General features: G+C 41.8%; 1 long non-coding RNA gene across 5 annotated transcripts; it reads right to left on the bottom strand.

Moving 5' to 3' along the window:
• Window positions 1-536: 536 nt before the first annotated feature.
• Window positions 537-3,586, bottom strand: LOC127316668 (uncharacterized). 5 transcript variants are annotated; one of them, XR_007860563.1, is made up of 5 exons: window positions 3,196-3,586; window positions 2,843-2,929; window positions 2,715-2,767; window positions 1,548-2,291; window positions 537-1,256 (listed from the first exon to the last, which is right to left on the bottom strand). It is a non-coding gene; the product is annotated as an uncharacterized lncRNA (long non-coding RNA). The 5 variants fall into 5 exon arrangements; XR_007860564.1 differs by having other exon boundaries at window positions 537-2,291; window positions 2,682-2,767; XR_007860560.1 differs by having other exon boundaries at window positions 537-2,291.
• Between the last annotated feature and the right edge of the window lie 8,915 nt (window positions 3,587-12,501).

Raw genomic sequence — 12,501 nt, 5'->3', positions numbered from 1 at the left:
CATGCACCTCCTGCAACAACAAAAGACGAACGTAATATCTGGGATGCATAGCTTGTTAGCACGGAACACAAATCCATCATTGAGGACGAATTTGTTCCATGTTCTACCATCTCTACAATTCAGCAACACATCTTTAAAATCAGCATCATGGAAGTATTGTTTCTTTATGGTTTCTAATCCAAAAATCTTGAAGTCAAGTTGAGATAGGATAGGATAACGGTGCGACAAAGCATCAACAATAACATTATCTTTACCCTTTTTGTGTTTGTTAACTGATAGGTCTCCAACGTATCGATAATTTCTTATGTTCCATGCTTGTTTTATGATGATACTCACATGTTTTATACACTAGTTGAATGCCCGTGCGTTGCTACGGTTACTGTATTTTTTCCTTGTAAGATGTCAATACAATACTCAGCGTGTCAATACAATACCTGCATAAATTTGCCACAATATATTCTAAAAATCCATAAGATTCTACATCATTTGAAATATATTTTGAAAACAGATAGAACTGGTATCGTTAGAATATGAAATAAGCAATCAAATGATTATTTTATATTAATAAAATATATACTCTATTCACAAATATCTACTCCTTGATGCTAATTACATATTTTCGTACAATGGTAGGCATCTGCTTCATTTTCTTGTACTTGACTAACTTGAGCAAGCGTACAAAAGAGTTCTTCCTCGGCTCCTAAACATCCTATAAAACAATACTCCCTCTGTCCCGAAATAACTTCCACAACCTATATACTAATTAGGTTTTGCAACAACCCTTCCCAATTCCAAATGTTTCAGAAACGGTCCGATACAATTTGTCATATTTTTTCGCACGCCGCCACTCCTCGGAGAAGGTGTCAGATGCCACATCTCCGTCGCCATCCGCCATCGTTAGGTCGTCAAACGCGAACCTATTCCTCATCAACACCGGTGCACCTCCCTAACCAACTGAACCTATGAAGCATCAACGTCGTTGCTCCTCCGCCGGCCGCACCCCCACTGGGGGCACCCGGGCCACCTTTCCACCATCATGCTCTGCTTTGGCCTCCCTTCCAGCATCACCCGCTGCCTCGGCCTCCCGTCCACCATCACCCGCTGTCCCAGCCTCCATTGCACCATCACGCGCCGCCTCGGATTCCGCCGCTAGGAAGAAACTCAAACTCAAAGTATTGTCGAGGCGACGAAGAGGTTTGAGGCCTCGAGTGTTGTTGTAGCGGCTCCTGCTGTTATTGCTCTGAAGAAGGTTTGTCCTGTTAATTTCAGAAAAAAAATCCATGATTAGTTTCCAAAAATTCCCGCAATCAGTTCCCCAAAATTCCATGATTAGTTTCCTTACATACTTAGTCAGTTATTTATTAAACCATTCACACAGATAACCGTGATTAGTTTCCTTAGATGTAGAATATTTGGAAAGGTAAATTTGCGATTACTTTTCTTCGTTACTGCAGATAATAAAAACAGAACAGAAATGCAGAACCTGCTGTGAGATGTAGGTTACATGTTTGCCATTCATGCATGGAAGGAATGGACTCAGAATTTACCTTTCTTGTCTTGCATTCAGTGCCAATCTAAGCTCAGGTGGTGGTGCTCAATGTTGCCTAATAGTTACTGAATTCACAACCTGCATTTGGGATCCATATTCCATTCATGATAATGCTACTCTTGGAAAGTTATTTGAAAGTCTATCATTTGTAACTTTTCGAGAAATTTCTCTTGGAAAGTTATTTGACAGTCTATCATTTGTAACTTCTCGAGAAATTTCTCTTTCTAGTTCCCTCCTCCGCCGGCCACGGATCATGATGCCGGATCTGAACTTCATTCTTCCACAAGAACTGCCTGATTTGAACATGATCACTGAACATGCTCCCTGAAGATGACCATGATACTTGTGTGTAAAGGAGGAGAAAGGAAAGGGGAATTACATATTTTGTGTGTAGTTTTTTTATTACTGAAGCTATCTAAACCAAGTGTAATTGAGTAACACAATAAGCTACTGATGCGGTACTTATATTCATTTATGAGCTTCTCGACGGAAAGAAATGGACATGTCTTCAACAACACAAGATTACGATGCACGGTTTATGAGCTGGTTGCAAAAATTGTAGACAGGTGACATAACTATAGCAAAATGGAACATGTAAGTATAGCAGCCAAGGTTCATACCCTACAATAACCTAGACGAGTAATATCTTTGATCATTCAAACATCTCCGGATGAGCACATGGATGGCAGCAAGTTGTTGATTGTTTTCTCTTCATCTTAACTCTTCTGGGTGCACCTTTAACCTGCAGATGAAGCACGTATAAGAAATTAGACTTCAGGTTTGCAACATTGAGGCAATACGGAATATAATCAAGCATTGCTAAATTTGCACCAGACTGGTTAAATTTCAGAACGAGATACACAAGTACTAAAATTGTCTGTTTGAATGCTTGAATCAAAAGAAGTGTCACAGCCTCTGATACCGACAATACTTTAACGCTAGTAAGAAAATGACTTCAACAGGGAGCCAATAGCAACATGCTCTGTCCTTCCTTGCGTTTCCATAATGTCCTACCAATTCTATGTAACTAAGTACTTATCTCTACCAGCAGGAATCCTAACCTTGTAGATGCAAATAACTTTATGATGAATGTACATGAGATTCTGGTAAAATATGTGAAAACGGAACCTACATGTATAAGCATCAGAATTAACTCATATCATACCCTTTGACCTTGTGGATTCATCCGAGACCTTAGTCCTTGTAGTTTGTGACTATCTGAAATGAGTAACTCTAATATTCAGTTTTAGCTGGGAGAGAACTTCAGCAAGAAGTTTGAATATAATCAATCACCTGTCAAATTGTATGGGTAATCAGTTAGGTACACATAATACATCTTTCAGTAAAAATCAGGCAGAACTGTGTCGTCGTAACCAAACACTGCAAGAACATAGTACTCCAATCAATTAGTAGAGCACAAACTTAATTTCCTAACTCCGTTATTTCCCCCTTCTGATACATATTGTGCTCCGCTTCAGTGGTTCAACTTGGATTGATTTGTACAAAGATCAATGTTAAATCTAGTGAAAATGAAATAAGAGGAGCATATATGGATGAACGGGAGGTCTGGGTTATGGAGAAGGAAATTGGACGGAAAGAAAGCCAACGAAGGAGATATATCAGGAAGGGGAAATTTGTGGACCAACCTGGGCGTCCATGCGCTGCACGGCGCATCCTCCGCCACCGTACCTCCCCAGGTGCGACCCGACGCCGCGGTTGTTGAGGATGGTGGCGGCCTGTGCGTCCCCAAGCGTTGAGGAAACGATAGGTCCTTCCGAGGCCCTGACTCCGCGGAAAAAAATGGTGGCGGCGCGAGGGACGTGGTGGCTGGGATGGCCGGACAGGTTGGTGGTGAGGCGGCGGCGTAATTGGATCGAGAGGGAGGGAGATTAATGCGAGACTTTTTTCGGGAGTGACATATGCGGCAAGGAAATAATTTCTAATTAATTTGTATGATCACCCGATTTGATCCGTGATTAGCTGCAGAAACAAGGAAGGTGGGGAGCGAGTTGCCTTGAAAAGCGATTGAACGATGGATATGAGAGCGGAGACTATGAGATTAGATCGAGCAGTTCAGATGCTTTGAATCTCCTTCACCAAACGTGTTGTACGACCTACCACCAACTCCAATATAATAGTATAGATAATTGGATCGAGAGGGAGGGAGATTAATGCGAGACTTTTTTCAGGAGTGACATATGCGGCAAGGAAATAATTTCTAATTAATTTGTATGATCACCCGATTTGATCCGTGATTAGCTGCAGAAACAAGGAAGGTGGGGAGCGAGTTGCCTTGAAAAGCGATTGAACGATGGATATGAGAGCGGAGACTATGAGATTAGATCGAGCGGTTCAGATGCTTTGAATCTCCTTCACCAAACGTGTTGTACGACCTACCACCAACTCCAATATAATAGTATAGATACTTTATGTCATATTTATGCATTTTCTGGCACTAACCTATTAACGAGATGCCGAAGAGCCAGTTACTGTTTTCTGCTGTTTTTGGTTTCAGAAATCCTAGTAAGTAAATATTCTCGGAATTGGACGAAATCAACGCCCACGATCTTATTTTTCCACGGAGCTTCCAGAACACTGGAGGAGATACGAAGTGGGGCGACGAGGCGCCCACACAACAGGGCAGCGCGGCCAGGCCTTGGGCCGCGCGGCCCTGGCGTGTGGGGCCCTCATGGCGCCCCCTGACCTACCCTTCCGCCTACTTAAGACTTCTTCGATAATAGTTTCAGTACCGAGAGCCACGATACGGAAAACCTTCCAGAGTCGCCGCCGCCGCCAATCCCATCTCGGGGGATTCAGGAGATCGCCTCTGGCACCCTGCCGGAGAGGGGAATCATCTCCCGGATGACTCTTCACCGCCATGGTCGCCTCCGGAGTGATGTGTGAGTAGTTCACCCCTGGACTATGGGTCCATAGCAGTAGCTAGATGGTCGTCTTCTCCTCATTGTGCTATCATTGTTGGATCTTGTGAGCTGTCTAACATGATCAAGATCATCTATCTGTAATGCTACATGTTGCGTTTGTTGGGATCCGATGAATATGAAATACTATGTTATGTTGATTATCAATCTATCATCTATGTGTTGTTTATGATCTTGCATGCTCTCCGTTGCTAGTAGAGGCTCTAGCCAAGTTGATACTTGTAACTCGAAGAGGGAGTATTTATGCTCGATAGTGGGTTCATGCCTCCATTAAATCTGGGACAGTGACAGAAAGTTCTAAGGTTGTGGATGTGCTGTTGCCACTATGGATAAAACATCAATGCTATGTCTAAGGATGTATTTGTTGATTACATTACACACCATACTTAATGCAATTGTCTGTTGTTTGCAACTTAATACTGGAGGGGGTTCGGATGATAACCTGAAGGTGGACTTTTTAGGCATAGATGCATGCTGGATAGCGGTCTATGTACTTTGTCGTAATGCCCAATTGAATTTCACAATACTCATCATAACATGTATGTGCATGGTCATGCCCTCTTTATTTGTCAATTGCCCAACTGTAATTTGTTCACCCAACATGCTATTTATCTTATGGGAGAGACACCACTAGTGAACTGTGGACCCCGGTCCATTCCTTTACATCGAATACAATCAACTGCAATACTTGTTCTACTGTTTTCTGCAATCATCATCATCCACACTATACATCTAATCCTTTGTTACAGCAAGCCGGTGAGATTGACAACCTCACTGTCACATTGGGGCAAAGTAATTTGGTTGTGTTGTGCAGGTTCCACGTTGGCGCCGGAATCCCTGGTGTAGCGTGATACGTCTCAAACGTATCTATAATTTCTTATGTTCCATGCTACTTTTATGATGATACTCACATGTTTTATACACATTATATGTCATTATTATGCATTTTCCGGCACTAACCTATTAACGAGATGCCGAAGAGCCAGTTGCAGTTTTCTGCTGTTTTTGGTTTCAGAAATCCTAGTAAGGAAATATTCTCGGAATTGGACGAAATTAACGCCCAGGGTCCTATTTTTCCACGAAGCTTCCAGAAGACCGAGGGAGAAACGAAGTGGGACCACGAGGTGGCCAGACACCAGGGCGGCGCGGCCCAGGCCCTGGCCGCGCGGCCCTGGCGTCTGGGCCCCTCGTGACGCCTCCTGACCTACCCTTCCGCCTACTTAAGCCTTCGTTGATAATAGCCCCAGTACCGAGAGCCACGATACGGAAAACCTTCCAGAGACGCCGCCGCCGCAAATCCCATCTCGGGGGATTCAGGAGATCGCCTCCGGCACCCTGCCGGAGAGGGGAATCATCTCCCAGAGGACTCTACACCGCCATGGTCGCCTCCGGATTGATGTGTGAGTAGTTCACCCCTGGACTATGGGTCCATAGCAGTAGCTAGATGGTCGTCTTCTCCTCATTGTGCTATCATTGTTAGATCTTGTGAGCTGCCTATCATGATCTAGATCATCTATCTGTAAAGCTACATGTGCGTTTGTTGGGATCCGATGAATAAGGAATACTATGCTATGTTGATTATCAATCTATTATCTATGTGTTGTTTATGATCTTGCATGCTCTCCGTTGCTAGTAGAGGCTCTGGCCAAGTCATTGCTTGTAACTCCAAGAGGGAGTATTTATGCTCGATAGTGGGTTCATGCCTCCATTAAATCTGGGGGAGTGACAGCAACCTCTAAGGTTGTGGATGTGTTGTTGCCACTAGGGATAAAACATCAATTCTATATCTAAGGATGTATTTGTTGATTACATTACGCACCATACTTAATGCAATTGTCTGTTATTTGCAACTTAATACTGGAGGGGGTTCGGATGATAACCTGAAGGTGGACTTTTTAGGCATAGATGCATGCTGGATAGCGGTCTATGTACTTTGTCGTAATGCCCAATTAAATCTCACACTACTCATCATAACATGTATGTGCATTGTTATGCTCTCTTTATTTGTCAATTGCCCAACTGTAATTTGTTTACCCAATATGCTATTTCTTATGGGAGAGACACCTCTAGTGAACTGTGGACCCCGGTCCATTCTTTTACATCGAATACAACATACTGCAATACTCGTTCTACTGTTTTCTGCAAACAATCATCTTCCACACTATACATCTAATCCTTTGTTACAGCAAGCCGGTGAGATTGACAACCTCACTGTCACGTTGGGGCAAAGTAATTTGGTTGTGTTGTGCAGGTTCCACGTTGGCGCCGGAATCCCTGGTGTTGCGCCGCACTACACTCCGCCGCCATCAACCTTCAACGTGCTTCTTGGCTCCTACTGGTTCGATAAACCTTGGTTTTTTACTGAGGGAAACTTGCTTCTGTACGCATCAGACCTTCCACTTGGGGTTCCCAACAGGCGTGTGCTTTACGCGTCATCAAGCTAAATTTCTGGCGCCGTTGCCGGGGAGATCAAGACACGCTGCAAGGGGAGTCTCCACCTCCAATCTCTTTACTTTGTTTTTGTCTTGCTTTACTTGTATTTACTACTTTGTTTGCTGCACTAAAACAAAACACAAAAAAATTAGTTGCTAGTTTTACTTTATTTACTATCTTGTTTGCATTCTCTATCAAAAAACACAAAAAAAATTAGTTACTTGCATTTACTTTACTTATTTCATCATGCTTTCTCCTAAGTTTACTCTTAAAGATATACCGGTGGGACAAGGGTCTATAATTGGAAGAGATAATATAGAAGAATTTTTCACCCATGTTAGTATGCATGAAGATCTTGAAGATATACCCCTTGCAAAAGCTGTCCCTACTTATGAAGATGCCTCTGTCTGTTTGGTACGCATGATGGAAACTAGATTTATTAGTCTCAAACCCATGATACAACACATGTTTCTTACACTTTCTAATATGGAGAGGGGAGAAAAGATAGATTTTGTTTTAAAAGTCTTTGTGCGGGAATTTGAGGATATAGCCAAAGAAGCTAGAAAAGTTTTTATTAAGCATAAGAGGCTTGGTATGTTCACCGATTTTAAAAGAACACTTGAAAAGATGGATATGGATAGAATTAAGTACACTAATAATGTTAATGATGGTGGGGAGATTAAAGCACCAATACCTTGTAAGCTCCTAGGAATGCATGAAGCTCTAGATGATAATTATGCTTGGCTTGTTCCTGAAAATTTGTTTGATGAGAGTAGCAAGCCCAAGACTAATGAAAAGGGAGCCTCTGAAACTTATGTATACAAAATACAATGCATGGTTGAGAAAACTCCAAACCCCGCTGTTGATGCTTCGTCTCTTGATAACACTTGATACACACTTTATGCGCCTAGCTGAAAGGCGTTAAAGAAAAGCGCTTATGGGAGACAACCCATTATTTTACTACAGTACTTTTATTTTATATTTGAGTCTTGGAAGTTGTTACTACTGTAGCAACCTCTCCATCTTAGTTTTATTGCATTGTTGTGCCAAGTAAAGTCTTTAATGATAAAGTTGATACTAGATTTGGATTACTGCGCAGAAACAGATTTCTTGATGTCACGAATTTGTACAGTAGTCTCTGTAGGTAACTCAGAAAATTATGCCAATTTACGTGCGTGATCCTCAGATATGTACGCAACTTTCATTAGGTTTGAGTTTTCTCATTTGAGCAAGTCTGGTGCTCCAGAAAAATAAGTCTAAACGGACTGTTCTGTTTTGACAGATTCTGCTTTTTATTTCGTGTTTTGCTATGTTAGATGGATTTCTTTGTTCCATTAACTTTCAGTAGCTTTGTGCAATGTCCAGAAGTGTTAAGAATGATTGTGTCGCCTCTGAACATGTGAAATTTTTGGTTATGCACTAACCCTCTAATGAGTTTGTTTCGAGTTTGGTGTGGAGGAAGTTTTCAAGGATCAAGAGAGGAGGATGATACAATATGATCAAGGAGAGTGAAAGCTCTAAGCTTGGGGATGCCCCGGTGGTTCACCCCTGCATATTTCAAGAAGACTCAAGCATCTAAGCTTGGGGATGCCCAAGGCATCCCCTTCTTCATCGACAACATTATCAGGTTCCTCTAGTGAAACTATATTTTTATTCCATCACATCTTATGTGCTTTACTTGGAGCGTCTGTTTGTTTTTGTTTTGTTTGAATAAAGTTGGATCCTAGCATTCATTGTGTGGGAGAGAGACACGCTCCGCTGTTGCATTTGGACAAATATGTCCTTAGGCTTTACTCATAATATTCATGGCGAAGGTTGAACTGCTTCGTTAAATTGTTATATGGTTGGAAACGGAAAATGCTACATGTGGTAATTGGTATAATATCTTGAATAATGTGATACTTGGCAATTGTTGTGCTCATGTTTAAGCTCTTGCATCATATACTTTGCACCTATTAATGAAGAAATACATAGAGCTTGCTAAAATTTGGTTTGCATAATTGGTCTCTCTAAGGTCTAGATATTTTCTAGTGAAAGTCGAACAACAAGGAAGACGGTATAGAGTCTTATAATGCTTACAATATGTCTTTTATGTGAGTTTTGTTGTACCGATTCATACTTGTGTTTGCTTTAAACAACCTTGCTAGCCTAAACCTTGTATCGAGAGGGAACACTTCTCATGCATCCAAAATCCTTGAGCCAAACACTATGCCACTTGTGTCCACCATACCTACCTACTACATGGTATTTCTCCGCCATTCCAAAGTAAATTGCTTGAGTGCTACCTTTAAAATTTCCATTCTTTATCTTTGCAATATATAGCTCATGGGACAAATAGCTTAAAAACTATCGTGGTATTGAATATGTACTTATGTGTCTTATTTCTTATAAGTTGCTTGTTGTGCAATAACCATGTTCCTGGGGACGCCATCAACTATTTCCTTGTTGAATATCATGTCAGTTGCTATGCATGTTCGTCTTGTCTGAAGTAAGGGCGATCTACCATGAGTTGAATGGTTTGAGTATGCATATTGTTAGAGAAGAACATTGGGCCGCTAACTAAAGCCATGATTCATGGTGGAAGTTTCAGTTTTGGACAAATATCCTCAACCTCATATGAGAACATTATTTGTTGCTAAATGCTTATGCATTAAAGAGGAGTCCATTATCTGTTGTCTATGTTGTCCCGGTATGGATGTCTAAGTTGAGAATAATCAAAAGCGAGAAATCCAATGCGAACTTTCTCCTTAGACCTTTGTACAGGCGGCATAGAGGTACCCCATTGTGACACTTGGTTAAAACATATGTATTGCGATGATAATCCAGGTAATCCGAGCTAATTAGGACAAGGTGCGGGCACTATTGGTATACTATGCATGAGGCTTGCAACTTGTAGGATATAATTTACATGATACATATGCTTTATTACTACCGTTGATAAAATTGTTTCTTGCTCTCAAAATAAAAGCTCTAGCACAAATATAGCAATCCATGCTTCCCTCTGCGAAGGGCCTTTCTTCTACTTTTATTGTTGAGTCAGTTTACCCATTTCCTTCTGTCTTAGAAGCAAACACTTGTGTTAACTGTGCATTGATTCCTACATACTTGCATATTGCACTTATTATATTACTTTATGTTGACAATATCCATGAGATATACATGTTACAAGTTGAAAGCAACCGCTGAAACTTATATCTTCCTTGTGTTGCTTCAATGCTTTCTACTATGAAACTATTGCTTTATGAGTTAACTCTTATGCAAGACTTATTGATGCTTGTCTTGAAAGTACTATTCATGAAAAGTCTTTGCCATATGATTCAGTTGTTTACTCATTACATTAACCATTGCTTCGGATCGTTGCATTCATTACATGTGCTTACAATAGTATTGATCAAGATTATGATAGCATGTCACTTAAGAAATTATCTTTGTTATCGTTTACCTACTCGGGACGAGTAGGAACTAAGCTTGGGGATGCTTGATACGTCTCAAACGTATCTATAATTTCTTATGTTCCATGCTACTTTTATGATGATACTCACATGTTTTATACACATTATATGTCATTATTATGCATTTTCCGGCACTAACCTATTAACGAGATGCCGAAGAGCCAGTTGTTGTTTTCTGTTGTTTTTGGTTTCAGAAATCCTAGTAAGGAAATATTCTCGGAATTGGACGAAATCAACGCCCAGGGTCCTATTTTTCCACGAAGCTTCCAGTAGACCGAGGGAGAAACGAAGTGGGGCCACGAGGTGGCCAGACACCAGGGCGGCGCGGCCCTAGCGTCTGGGCCCCTCGTGACGCCTCCTGACCTACCCTTCCGCCTACTTAAGCCTTCGTCGATAATAGCCCCAGTACCGAGAGCCACGATACGGAAAACCTTCCAGAGACGCCGCCGCCGCCAATCCCATCTCGGGGGATTCAGGAGATCGCCTCCGGCACCCTGCCGGAGAGGGGAATCATCTCCCGGAGGACTCTACACCGCCATGGTCGCCTCCGGATTGATGTGTGAGTAGTTCACCCCTGGACTATGGGTCCATAGCAGTAGCTAGATGGTCGTCTTCTCCTCATTGTGCTATCATTGTTAGATCTTGTGAGCTGCCTATCATGATCAAGATCATCTATCTGTAAAGCTACATGTGCGTTTGTTGGGATCCGATGAATAAGGAATACTATGCTATGTTGATTATCAATCTATTATCTATGTGTTGTTTATGATCTTGCATGCTCTCCGTTGCTAGTAGAGGCTCTGGCCAAGTCATTGCTTGTAACTCCAAGAGGGAGTATTTATGCTCGATAGTGGGTTCATGCCTCCATTAAATCTGGGGGAGTGACAACAACCTCTAAGGTTGTGGATGTGATGTTGCCACTAGGGATAAAACATCAATTCTATATCTAAGGATATATTTGTTGATTACATTACGCACCATACTTAATGCAATTGTCTGTTGTTTGCAACTTAATACTGGAGGGGGTTCGGATGATAACCTGAAGGTGGACTTTTTAGGCATAGATGCATGCTGGATAGCGGTCTATGTACTTTGTCGTAATGCCCAATTAAATCTCACACTACTCATCATAACATGTATGTGCATTGTTATGCTCTCTTTATTTGTCAATTGCCCAACTGTAATTTGTTTACCCAATATGCTATTTCTTATGGGAGAGACACCTCTAGTGAACTGTGGACCCCGGTCCATTCTTTTACATCGAATACAATCTACTGCAATACTCGTTCTACTGTTTTCTGCAAACAATCATCTTCCACACTATACATCTAATCCTTTGTTACAGCAAGCCGGTGAGATTGACAACCTCACTGTCACGTTGGGGCAAAGTCATTTGGTTGTGTTGTGCAGGTTCCACGTTGGCGCCGGAATCCCTGGTGTTGCGCCGCACTACACTCCGCCGCCATCAACCTGCAACGTGCTTCTTGGCTCCTACTGGTTCGATAAACCTTGGTTTCTTACTGAGGGAAACTTGCTGCTGTACGCATCACACCTTCCCACTTGGGGTTCCCAACGGGCGTGTGCTTTACGCGTCATCATTGCGCCGCACTACACTCCGTCACCAACAACCTTCAACGTGCTTCTTGGCTCCTACTGGTTCGATAAACCTTGGTTTCTTACTGAGGGAAACTTGCTGCTGTACGCATCACACCTTCCACTTGGGGTTCCCAACGGGCGTGTGCTTTACGCGTCAACAAGCTAATTTATGGCGCCGTTGCCGGGGAGATCAAGACACGCTGCAAGGGGAGTCTCCACCTCCAATCTCTTTACTTTGTTTTTGTCTTGCTTTATTTTATTTACTACTTTGTTTGCTGCACTAAAACAAAACACAAAAAAATTAGTTGCTAGTTTTACTTTATTTACTGTCTTGTTTGCAATCTCCATATTAAAAACACAAAAAAATTAGTTACTTGCATTTACTTTATCTAGTTTGCTTTATTTACTATTGCTAGAATGAGTAATCCTGAAGTTGAAGTTTGTTCGTTTAAGCAACAAGGGGGAGAATGTTTAAAAGATGCTTGGTATAGAATTAGTGATGCTCATAATAGGTGCACTAAGAAACACTCCA

This window comes from Lolium perenne, chromosome 7 (genome assembly GCF_019359855.2).
Source record: "Lolium perenne isolate Kyuss_39 chromosome 7, Kyuss_2.0, whole genome shotgun sequence".
In the NCBI taxonomy this organism is placed as follows: Eukaryota; Viridiplantae; Streptophyta; class Magnoliopsida; order Poales; family Poaceae; genus Lolium; species Lolium perenne.
The sequence above is the reverse complement of the archived record's forward strand: the minus strand, read 5'-3'. Positions and strand labels throughout refer to the sequence as shown.